Source organism: Cydia pomonella, chromosome 8 (genome assembly GCF_033807575.1).
Source record: "Cydia pomonella isolate Wapato2018A chromosome 8, ilCydPomo1, whole genome shotgun sequence".
In the NCBI taxonomy this organism is placed as follows: Eukaryota; Metazoa; Arthropoda; class Insecta; order Lepidoptera; family Tortricidae; genus Cydia; species Cydia pomonella.
In genome coordinates, this window is record NC_084710.1 from 4,760,529 (window position 1) to 4,774,189 (window position 13,661).

The following is a 13,661-nucleotide window of genomic DNA, read 5'->3' on the forward strand; positions in this document are numbered from 1 at the left end:
CAGTTTTCATCTTTAGGGTTCCGTACCCAAACGGGACCCTATTACTAAGACTCCGCTGTCCGTCCGTCCGTCCGTCCGTCCGTCTGTCACCAGGCTGTATCTCATGAACCGTGATAGACAGTTGAAATTTTCAAAGATGACGTATTTCTGTTGCCACTATAACAACATAGTATTGTGTTCCTGCCGGTGAGTAAGGTTGCCAGAGCTCAACGAGGGGAAGGAGGGTTGTTAGGCTCGGCAACGCGCATATAATTCCTCTGGAGTTGCAGGCGTATATAGGCTATGGAGACTGCTTACCATCAGGTGGGCCGTATGCTTGTTTGCCACCAACGTAGTATATAAAAAACCAAATACTAAAAAGTACGGAATCACGTTGGGTGAATCCGACTCGCCCTTGTCCGGTTTTTGTATTTATTCGTAAGCTTGCATTAATTGCCATGGCACTTTAGGCTTAGCTTGTAAGTACAGTCGAGGAAATTGATTCTTTAGTAGTTAACGTGTCACGTTACAATGGACAGCTCTTACCATAAGTATGTACAGCCAAATTTACTTGAACCGCATGTTGCTAAAGAATCAATTTCCGCGACCGTACTAATAGGATATTCTTTCCTAATAGGTCTAATAAATAATATGTTGCGGACTCTTTTCTTAAACCTTTTTACTTGTATACTTTTTACGACATTTGACGCTGTCATGTTATTCAAATAGTAAAATAAATCTGACAAGAGAGAAAATAGTGATCTTATTTACAGAAAGATACTTAATGTATGAAAAAATAAGCAAAAATAAGAATGAATGTTTTGTGAGTGTGAAACAATTTTATTTTCTTTGACAAATAGAGCACTGCATTGCATTAACGATTATTATTATTTTAATTTGTATGTCTTTCCCATCACGGAACAATGGTATTCCGGACCTTTGAGAAGCGTGCGCCGAGCCCTAACCTAACGTAGAGGCCCTTTTGACACGTTCATGAAATGTAAGATGTACACCGAGCTGATGCTGCCCTTGCCCATGTCATAGGACGCACGCAGAGGCAGGCCCGACAGGGTGTAAGGACTATTGAGAGTTGTTGGAATCTAAAATAAACTAGGTTATTGTGTGAAAGAGATGGGCTAAACACTGAGCTATGGGATAAAAAACCAGACGCCTGCCTAATAAAACGGTATACAATTTTATTTCCGGCAGACGACACAAAAAGCGACATCTGGGATGGCTCAAGAGTAACACTGGTGTGAGCGGCTCAGGGGTATCGAGAGGCGTGCACCGCTTTCAACCCAGTGACTGTAACAGCCACTGTGCCAACTCGCGTCTTGCACTTCCACCCTTGGAACTTATAGCTCTAACGATTCCACTCTGGCCGGCCGGCCAAGGCAACCCAGAAGCAGATAATCCTGTCCCACCCACCCTCCTTCGAATGACAGAACTCCCTAGGAACACTCGGGTACGTGAGATCGTTACTCCCCAACTGCATGCCACAAGCTGCCCGAAGTTGACTGATTGCACTGGTAAAATCAGCGGGCCATAGATTATTAGTTTGCAGTTCCTAAAAGCCATTGCTGAAAGGATGTGTAGCTGTCATATACAAAAACAATGGGTAGACAGTCTCAAAGGGTATGTCTTATGATAAATAGTTTCATGCCGCAGTAAAATAATGTGATTTGTAGTATTTAGTTTTAAAATATATTTTTATAATGTGTATACTAATCTTAAGGTATTTATCTATGGACCGCTAGTTGCCTGAAATAAATTATGATAGATAGACGGATAGATGGGGTGTTCTAAGAGAAAGTCGCTTTGAAAATGCTTTTGTCTTGTATGGCAGCTTCCTCAATCAACTGCGTAAAGCTCGAGAAAATACTGCCAAAAGGCTAGGCTAGATAATAAGTTTTTATAAAAGAAACATGTCTTTATGGGACCCATAACATTGAAGCAATACAAAATTTAGAAATGAGAGTCAAATCTGACAATCGTTATCTACGCACGAAACTCCCCTTATTAAATGATACTTGATCGTGACGTCATGATTAAGTTTAATGCGTTTTATTTGCATTGCATTTACAAAAAGAGGAGCTTTCGAGTTTCGAGGATTATGTTTTTAAAATACGTGTATATTACGTAGGTTTGTTTGTATTGATTTTTTGATTCTAGAAATAATAGTTGTATAACCTTAATATGTATGTAGGTAAGTACTAAGTACATAAAAGGTACCGAAATAGGTCAGAAGAGCAGTAAATTCAATATTACTATACAGTATATCCAAAAAGAGCGCTATGATAAGTAAAAGTTCCTGTTTAGGGTTCAGTACCCAAAGGGTAAAACGGGAGCCTATTACTAAGACTCCGCTGTCAGTACGTCTATCCGTCTGTCACCAGCCTGTATCTCGTAAACCGTGATAGTTAGTTGATATTTTCACAGATGATGTATTACTGTTGCCGCAATAACAACAAATACTAAAAACTACGGTACCCTAGATGGGCGAGTCCGGCTCGCATTTGTCTGGTATTATTTAAATATAGGAGGCAAATGAGGAAAGCCCGTGAACAGAGGTCGTACCTATCATAGGATAAGTAGATATATATGTACAAAGAAACAGCGGTATGTTAAGTAGATTTTTTTATATAGTAGGCAAACGAGTAGAGCCCATGAACAGAGGTCATACTCTTATCATAGAATTGGTAGATATGTACAAAGAAACAGCGCTATGTTAAGTAGAATCGATTTTTTTTAAGTAGGAGCTAAACGAGCAGAACTCATGAACAGAGTTCGTATCATAAGATTTGTAGATATGTACGAAGGAATGGCGTTATGTTAAGTAGAAGTATTTTTTTTAAATATAGGAGGCAAATGAGCAGAGCCCATGAACAGAGGTTGTGTCATAGGATAAGTAGATATGTACAAAAAAATGGCACTATGTTAAGTAGTTTTTTTTTTAATATATGAGGCAAACGAGCAGTGCCCACGAACAGAGCTCGTATCAGAAGATTTATAGAGATGTACAAAGGAATGGCGTTATGTTAAGTAGAAGTATTTTTTTTAAATATAGGAGGCAAACGAGCAGAACCCATGAACAGAGCTCATGTCATAAGATTTGTAGAGATGTACGAAGGAATGGCGTTATGTTAAGTAGAAGTATTTTTTTTAATACAGGAGGCAAACGAGCAGAGCCCATGAACAGAGGTCGTATCATAAGATTTGTAGATATGTACATAGAAATGGCGCTATGTTAAGTAGAAGTATTTTTTTAAATATAGGAGGCAAATGAGCAGAGCCCATGAACAGAGGTTGTATCATAGGATAAGTAGATTTGTACAAAGAAATGGCACTATGTTAAGTAGAATTTATTTTTTTTAATATAGGAGGCAAACGAGCAGAGCCCACGAACAGAGCTCGTATCAGAAGACTTATAGAGATGTACAAAGGAATGGCGTTATGTTAAGTAGAAGTATTTTTTTTAATATAGGAGGCAAACGAGCAGAACCCATGAACAGAGCTCATATCATAAGATTTGTAGAGATGTAAAAAGGAATGGCGTTATGTTAAGTAGAAGATTTTTTTTAAATACAGGAGGCAAACGAGCAGAGCCCATGAACAGAGGTCGTATCATATGATTTGTAGATATGTACATAGAAATGGCGCTATGTTAAGTAGAAGTATTTTTTTAAATATAGGAGGCAAATGAGCAGAGCCCATGAACAGAGGTTGTATCATAGGATAAGTAGATATGTACAAAAAAATGGCACTATGTTAAGTAGAATTTATTTTTTTTAATATAGGAGGCAAACGAGCAGAGCCCACGAACAGAGCTCGTACCAGAAAATTTATAGAGATGTACAAAGGAATGGCGTTATGTTAAGTAGAAGTATTTTTTTAATATAGGAGGCAAACGAGCAGAACCCATGAACAGAGCTCATATCATAAGATTTGTAGAGATGTACAAAGGAATGGCGTTATGTTAAGTAGAAGTATTTTTTTAAATACAGGAGGCAAACGAGCAGAGCCCATGAACAGAGGTCGTATCTTAAGATTTGTAGATATGTACATAGAAATGGCGCTATGTTAAGTAGAAGTATTTTTTTAAATATAGGAGGCATAAGATCAGAGCCCATGAACAGAGCTCGTATCAGAAGATTTATAGAGATGTACAAAGGAATGGCGTTATGTTAAGTAGAAGTATTTTTTTAAATATAGGAGGCAAACGAGCAGAACCCATGAACAGAGCTCATATCATAAGATTTGTAGAGGTGTACAAAGGAATGTATGACCTATTATTCACCTCGTAAATTATTTGCAGGTGACTAAATAAACACCCTGTATATATTTGTTGTTGTATCAACAAATCAAGCATTTACATTAAAAAAGTGAGTGACATTTAATTAAGTGGAACTGCTGATGAAGACCAGACGGAACACCTCAACTACGCGTATTTCACGTTTGGCGATATCTTCTTCGTTACGATTGTTCTGCAAGTTATTTTTTAAGCTTCATTTTAGTCAAGATCTATTTCTGATAATGGATCCCAGGAATAATGGATGAAACTCTTCAAATATTTTACATATAGTATCTTTTTATATTTGCATTTAAACAGTGCTATTTGGTGAAACGTGTTCATGAAGATTAGAATATAACTTCTCCTTGACAAGTATTTTACGAGTTAGGGCTTAGGTATATTATATGGGCTTACCTATGGGCTATTGTTTTTCATTCAATAGTTTACATATGTGAAAGAGAAAGTATAACAATATGCTTGTTAGACTAAAATAGCTTTAGTTTTGTTAATTTCAAAAACTTAGTAGGTGATAATTATAACATAGGTATAGAATCTTCAAAAATAAAACAGTAGATACAAAGCAGGTGTTATTGGCCCGTCTTTATATATAGAAAATCGATGGCATGATTCCTAGGAACAGATCTTATCTCGTATGTGTTATAGTTTCAAACTTTCCCATACTGAACGATCTAAATAGGCCACCATGTATACCCTACGGAACATTTTATTTCGTTGGATGAATTTAGGGTGTAGGGGAGAAACTACCCAATTATGAGCTACTTACTGAAAACTACCATTAATAGACAATTGTAAGGATATTTAACATTGCCAAAATAAGGTTAAAGGTGCCCTCTAGTAGTACTTAGTCGATATTGTGATACAATGAATGGTATTATAAACATTTTTATTTTTTCATATACTATGGACATTCCTCGATGGCACCAAGCTGCAACTGGAAAGCGATGATCACACGGCAAATAAAATCGTGAAGACTGTAGCAGCCACGTCTAAGGAGGATGAATGTATCCACATTCAATATTTTTTATTTATTTTTTGTTTGATATGTAAAAATGCACGTCAATAAGGTGGCAAACTATTATTAACAGAGACCGGAATTATTGTGGCATTCTTGAACTGTCATAGAGAGTTCTCATTTATCGACTTCGGGTACACATATATCGATACAACGTAGAACACAAAATATTAAAAAGTTATAAAGTTAATGGATATTTGACTGTAAAAGAAGTAACTGCTTTTTTGCATTTCTTTTTACTTATTAAAAAATAGCTCTATAGTTAGGGAGTACAAGTCCAGTAAGGGTTGCTAGATAGCATCTCTCCAGCAACTCTTACAGAGTTTCAACATAATTACTTATATTTTCAAGAAATGAGAGGGGTAAAAAATTATAACTAACCATATTATTCTCAAAATGTTGGATTGTTTTAAGCATGACATCAGTGGAATACATTTCGAGCGCTGGGATTCGGTGGTTAACAGTCATAGTCGGTATTTCGCATGTATTGCCGTTATTCTTTAAAAACGGATGGGAAAGTTACTTACATTTTATTCACAAGAAATGCAAAGTAATTTAATCATTCAAATTTTGAAATATTTTATCACCCAGGAATGTAAAATTAACGACGACGACGACTTGTGATGATTTTGAAGTTTAAATATTTTTGGCGTTGGTGTGGTAATTATACATTAATTCATAACGAGTTCAATTATTCACAACCAGTGGCAGTAAATTAAAACACGATCTAAAGGAGTGTTTTAAATCGAAACGAGTTGCCAATTATCTATTCGCACATATACAACGTTTTACAGTACATATGGCACTTTAAATTTTCGACATAGGCGCGTAAAGTGCTAATTAACGCCCTAGTGCGGTAAAGTAGTGCCATATGTACTATAAAAAATGTTGTGTTTCAGTCGTTAGAAAAAAATGTTTAACCCTCGTGTCTTCAAACCCCCGAAACGCTCAAGATTTCCACTTCTCTAAAATACATAACTGTTTTAGCCAAAAATATTAACTGTTGAACTATATTGAAGGCCCGGTTCACATTGAGTGGCTGCACCACTGTGCACATACAAAGTTTATTCTAACTGTAACTTTTTTGACCACATTATTTTCAATATTTCTCGATTTTTAGCGAGGTAAAATTTTTTTGATGTCATGTACCAAATAATACAAAAAAGGTACTAAAACTGGGAGTAAGCGTCAGGATGTCAGGACCATGATAGCTATTTATATCGTTATAAATAGCTATCATGGTCCTGACATCCTGACACTTACGATACTACAATACGGCTACAGTAAGGGCTATAACCGCGAACCACTTCATTAGTTCATCTATTCGCCTCTCTATCACTGCGCGATCTTTCTTTGTGCGAAAGAGAGGCACATAGGCTTCCCCTTCCCCCTGACGAAATTATGCGTTCCACGTCTTAATCATTAATTTAAGAACAATAAAACATACGAAGAGTATTATTGTATTATTTCAGTAGTTACAGTAATAATAGGCATAAAATAGGGAATATTACGCAAAACTGCATAGAGGGCGTTACTAACGCACACGGGGCCTACCGCGAAATGGAAAATCTAAATTGTGGTTTCTGCCTCCATCATTCTTGCATATTCGATAGACAGAGAGGCAGATAGGTAACGAAATTTCGTTTCGCGTTAGACCATCTGTAACCAAAACGCCTTGATGCATCAATGCCATAGTAAAAACTTGTCAAAAAACTGTTTAAGGCATAGTATGCATAAGTTACTCTCAGGTTTATAATACATGCTAGTGCTGCTCTCTACAGCCTGAAAAAATGTATGGCCTATCTATTTCAGGAGAATGCATCGTACGCGAGCAGTTAGCAATAATATCGCCAACGACAGATTGCAAATGAAATATAGGCACCTTTATGAGTAATTCAATAACTGCACTGAAATATGATGTTCGTACTCTCTGCAGGCAGATTTACAGAAGATCAGTTGGAATCTAAATTAAGTAAAAGAAATAGTTTCCCGTAATCTACAAATTTATTAACGAGATATTTCATTATATATAACTTCGTACGAAATGAAAAGTAATACGTGGGAATATGAGAAAAAATTAGTATATTTATATTAATTTATAACCTACATGCTCATTAATGAATAATTTTTACAAGCAGTAACATTACTAGATATCTCATTTAATATAATCCGACTAAATTACATTTCCGCAACACCTCCGTATTTCACAAAATAAATCAAGACATTATGCAACTTATATAATTTTGACGTATATATCCGAGTCGCCCGTGTTGCGACCGTTGCGACTTTCATGTAGTAACACCTAACATGGAAAAGTAAATAATAAAGACTGAATCTTCACGGATACCGCGTTGTTCGGGAAATATATATAGGTCAAATAAATACTTAACTAAGTCGCTTTTAATAAACCTTGCGTAGATAGATAGATAGATAGATGTATAAATAGAATACTCTTTATTGGAACACCTCAGTAAAAAGATACAAAAGAAAATAAAAAACAAACAATTGATTAAATTAGAGGCAGACAACAGGCGGCTACGTAACGACTTATATATACTTATTTATATTATAGTACGTTATTCTTTTGTTATATAATTTATTTCATTGTCAATAATATGATAATCCGACAATATGTACGAAACGGCAGTATTTAGTTCTTAAAGCTCTGCTTCTTCTGAACATTTTTTTATTCCACTTCATTTACTATTAAAATTGGTAACAAATTCTTAGGCAACTTGTCTGGCGCTATCAACTATCTCAAGTAAAATGTGGAGCCAGCGTGACTAAAATAAATATAAGTACTATCTTTTTATTGCTTTCCACAAAACCGGCAATACGTAGAATTGTGTAGCTTTATTTACAGAAATTTGGTTTCATATAGAGATTGGCAGTCATTGTTAATTAACTTCTCTCTGCGCCGAGTAAAATATAACCCGACCAAGTAATGTATTGGCTATACCATCCATATTTAACAAACAAATTTATGACGTTTTGTAACCTTCTTATTTTGGCAAATATATACCGACACATCCGAGCATGCACATTGCGAAGGGTGGTATTCTGGTTTTTCATCTTTCCAATATCTTGGTCCAATGTGTATTTGCGTCTGACATTTTGCTTAATGAGAGAGTGAGACGCAATGCACATTGGACAAAGATCTTAGACTAGTGGAATATCACCCGAAAGGAAGAATTGAGTCACCGGGTGGCCCGGAGGCTCCGGGAAGTCCGATTTTTGCTCATAGCATGACCGGCTAGTCTCCGGTCCGAGCCCGCACCGGGCCACTACAGAGCTCCGGTGATGACGTAATGCTTTCCATAGAAAACGAAGCGCCGGAAGCTCCGGCCCGGCCCTGCCCCTGTGTAGCGTGAGTCAACCTTTAACCATAGCTATGATCTTTCGCTTGCCCTTTTTCAACTTATTAAATTATTATTAAATTTAGGAGATTTTTAAAAAATGTATACCGCTCCTGACTCTTATAATAATCAAAAAGTTGAAATAAAAGATCAAACATATGGTCATAGCTATGGTTAAAAGATAATACAATAAATTATATAAAATATTTTCGATAATTCAATATTAATGGGGGAAAATGAGGACGGAAGCGGTCGTCCCAACCGCAATCAGATAACCCTAAATACATTGTTTAGATCTAACCGCTTATGTTCTATTTTCCTATACAGCGCGGACTACAAACTACGATTGGACTGCAAACACACTGTTTTAGTGTCCTGCTTTATTTGCACCTATTTGTTTTCATGTTGATGCATAAAAACCCAATTCTCGGAGCACTGATAAAATTTCAGCTATACGAGTACAGGGTCTTTATTTAATATGAACGACTGAACGTAAACTTTTAGTTGCGTAAGATCTACAAAACACATTTGAATACACCAATTTAAAAAGATATTATCGATTTAAAAATAATTCATAGTAGTAGTATTTTTTCCGCGCACGAGTTCATTTTAAAGCATATTCCGAGGAATAACTATTTAGAATTTTCGAGTTTTATTTTGAATTCCCATGCGTAGGATCACGTTCACATTATCGGAACTACACGTCACGACAATGCAATGTGGTTTGAGTCTGTGCGCAAAGAGAAGAGTCGTGAAATGTATGGGAACCAATACATTATACGACTCTTCTCTTTCAGCACAAACTATAATCGATTGTCTACCAACGTATAATCTATTTATCAAAACATTTTTAAATTCATGTGCAAAGTATTAAGTAATATATTTTGATATACTACATGCTCATACTCGAACGTATTGTACGAATGCAAATTTATCTCGTAACTTTCGCAAACCAAGGACCAACATTTATTTGAAGTCGTGTAAGCATTGAAGTTTGCCGCTAACAGCTGCCAGCCCGCACGGCTGACAAATATCGTTCATCTGTCAAACGGGCTGAATTCGCATCTTCAGCCGTTTATTTGTGTTGCTGATAAACTGGGGACGATTCTGGATAAGTTTCGCTGTTCATAATTGGATCAGACAGGTAATGTAGGTCAAAGGGTGAAAATGTAGGTGTTTTTAAAATCTTTGCAAATAGTATATTACCTAACATATAAATGCGATAGTAACACGATTTTCCTGTCTGTACCCCTAGTGTAAATAAATTCGATTTCCAAACGTGACGTACGCGTTTGCGTTTAGTCTCATTTTGTATTGGATTTTGAAAGAGCGCGCCAAGCGGGACGTTTTGGAACCTCAAAATCCTATACAAAATGAGACTTAACGCAAACGCGTTCGTCACGTTATGATGTCGATCAAAGTTACACTAGGGGTACTGTTATGTTTTAACGCTGAAACCGTTGAATCACTTTAGATCGAAATATGGTATGGCAATAGTTTGTGGCCCGGGTATCGACACAGGACACAGGGTCTCGTTTTTGTTAATAATCATCATCATCACGCCATAGCATAATAAAATCGCGGACATACGCTGGTGCCAAATATTGAGATATACATATACAGAAAGTGAGATAGTAAATACACGAGCAAGCGAAATATTATTACTAATTTTGGAATCTTGTGCGTTGCGAGGGCACAAAGTCAAACAAATTTTGATACTGAGTTAAACACAAAATCATCCCTTAACAGCTAACATGAGGAAATAATTCAAAATTTGCATCATATTACTTTGCCTCTCTTGTGGCTAAAATGTAACATTTCTATCTGTTTTTTGATAATTAACTTTTTTAGCTGGCGCGGTGAATAATATTTTAGACCAATATAATGGCAACGTGTTAGATTTAGCTCCACGACTGCCTCCCAAATCTCCGGAATGCTGCCGTATCCGGAAAAGATACATATCAACAAATACGTATAATTAAGTAACATACAATTTCAGCCACGGGCAGTTTTACTACGGATGAACTTATTTATTGTAAAAAAATCCTGGAAATGCTGAACAAGTTAAGTAAGAACACAAGCGTTAATACTACAATCAGAATAAGTTAAAACAATTACACAAAATAAACGGCACTTCTCTTTGAGAAAAGTTACTTCCTTGCTTTAGTGGGGAAGTAGGTTGAGCTCTTCTAGAAAGTTCTTACTATAGAATCTTTGAAGGTTCTCAGAACCTTTTGTGACTTGGAAACTTCTTGGGAAGTCATTTGGAGGAAACATTAACTAGCTTCCATTATAAAGAGAACTTAATCTACACTTTGATTGTATTGTCTTTAAATTAGTTTATGTAGGAGTCAATGGGCTTTTTGGAACTATTAAACTACATTTAACTACGATAGGCTAGTTCTCTGTACCCCTAGTGTAAATTTAGTCGATAGCGAAACGTGACGTACGCGTTTGCGTTAAGTCTCATTTTGTATGGGTTTTTGAACAGCGCGCCAAGCGGGACGTTTTGGAAAGTCAAAAATCTCATACAAAATGACACTTAACGCAAACGCGTGCGTCACGTTTCGCTGTCGAAAATATTTACACTAGGGGTACTGTTCGTAGGCGTTTTCGCTACAAAGCGGATAAACCACGTAATCGGGACGGCTGCCCTCAGCAGTAAATGAGTTATTTTTTTGATTGTATTCATGTTTTAATTTGCATTTCTACCCTCTAACAAGCAAAGAAATGAGCATATTTAGAGCCATATCACTATCACTTTCTGCTACTACTACAAATGCTCTGATAGTGTTCCAATCTGATATAGTTGTATATAGAAAAAAATCTCATATCTGTAGTGTAACATGATCATATATTAGTGAAACATAGGTATACTTATGAATAGTGAAAATCAAAGTATGTTTACTTACGGCCCGATTCGAAGAATGATTAAGACACGTTTAAGTTCTTCTAAAGATCTTTAAAAGATCGATAGCCAAACGACATGTCAAAATTGACGTTTATTTCGATTCCGCTGTGATCCCAATAAGATCTATCTACGATATTTCTAACGTCAAAGTGATATTGGTTGCCCGAATCGAGCTGCTTCTGTCAATTATACGACATACAAACGATATCTAAATGAGAACTTATCGTTATCGTATCTCATTCTTCGAATCGGGCCGTTACCTGCTTAGAGAATATACAGAGGTCTACTAGTAGAACTGTTATACTGAATTTACGAGTGGTTATAAAACAAATGTTTCATCAGCCACACTGCAGCATCAGCATTAATAATACTGCAGTCGCCATCCGGATGTCACCTTAATTTTCATGACCTTTCTAGTCGCTTAGCATTGTTAACAAGTTTTTTGTTTACAATACCCTTACTAATTTACTTTAAGATTCATAAAAAGGAATTTTCAGTAGGCAACTTAGGAGACTATTTTTTACGGGAAATCATAAAAAGCGAGGTTTACTTTGGAATATAAAATTCTGTTTAATGTTATTAGCTTTGTAGAATCTTCATCGTAAGTATAATTAAAACCAACGCTTAGAAGAAAAGAAAATGTTTGAAGCGCCCTGTCTCTACAATCATTTTTATCTTGTAATATTTTACTAAAATACCTACTCACGGGCCTATTTTAGTAAAATTTAAAAGGAAAGCGTTGTGACCACATTTCCTCGAGCATACGTCCATATAATATTCCTAAAGATGGACTCTAAGCCAGCTGTCACCGTAGCCTCACACAAACAGTCACATTTTTATTCATCACGACATTGTGGTCATGTCCATAAAGTCATATCGATAAACTGTCGACATCTTTTACTATTTTAATTTTACTTGAAAGGAATTAAACTACCTAAAATGAACAGATAACCATTATAACACAACTTTATATATTCTTAGAATCTCTGGTACACCGGCCAAAGTCCAAAACCAACTAAAATATGTTTTCCGCAATAAATGATAAAGTGTTCATTATCCATTAGCATTTCTATGACGATCATTTTTAGTAAAGATATCGAAGTTTCAATTAAACGTTATTGTTCCGCTGTGTAACGCTTATCGATATAAGTATAACATGACTAAAATCGACCAGTCCCCATCCTTAAAAACCTACACATACACATTTTTACGCACACATATCAAGCAATTTAACCACCAAAATGGCTACGGCTTGAGTATTCAAATTTGTATTGAGATCTGACAATTGATAAAATGACATCAGAACGAAAAGCACATTTATTAGTCTCCCCGATAACATAATACTAGTTTAAAGAGGAAATTGGATCCCGGTGGCTTTCCCTTAGAGGAACTGAATGATCGGTGAAAAGAATAATACGATACGTGACGAAGAACGACTGTTATTTATAGGTCTACCACTTATCTCAGGCGGTTGGTATTAAGTTGGGCGCTGATTTTCTAGTAGCAGAGTTTTGGAAAAAACAACTTAAAATAATACATTACTCCCTTAATTTTTATCAAAAAATAATGTTGCAGAGATGCATCTCACGAGGAAGTCGTGTTTTTATAGCCGACTGCTGACTTACACGTAACCGCGAGTGTTCCGTTAAGTGCTGGCCATAAATTGTTCCAACGAGCTTCTTCAGGTGCTCTCATTAGAAAGACTTCCCTAACGGCGCTCAGCTGCAAATTAATACTTACGTACTTTCAGGACGAGCTGGAGAAGTGCTGGAAAATTGAGTCCTAATATAAAGACACATTTTATGTGAGTAGTATAGACATAACCTAGCTAGACGGTTCATATCAGTAGAACACATAGAGGACAACTCTTTGAAAAAGTCCCTTAAAAGTCAGTGAGTGAAAACGATTTTTTACCAAGAATGAAACTTAAATAAGTGACATTTTACGTTTTTACTCTACGTCACTCTTATAAATTTAATCGAGAACCCATTTACAAATATAATTTTAAATATTGCTGTAACATACCACTTTAAATACGGAAAGTTTACCTAACCGTACCTAGATGGCGCTAGCGTCGAGTTAGATCGCGCA

The 13,661-nt window shown here is 36.1% G+C and overlaps 1 long non-coding RNA gene across 1 annotated transcript in view; it reads left to right on the forward strand.

Moving 5' to 3' along the window:
* Positions 1-2,881: 2,881 nt before the first annotated feature.
* Positions 2,882-13,661, forward strand: part of LOC133520410 (uncharacterized) — a 29,730-nt gene continuing 18,950 nt past the window's right edge. The window contains exon 1 of the long non-coding RNA XR_009799755.1: positions 2,882-4,013. This is a non-coding gene — a long non-coding RNA (uncharacterized LOC133520410). The remainder of the gene's footprint in view (positions 4,014-13,661) is intronic.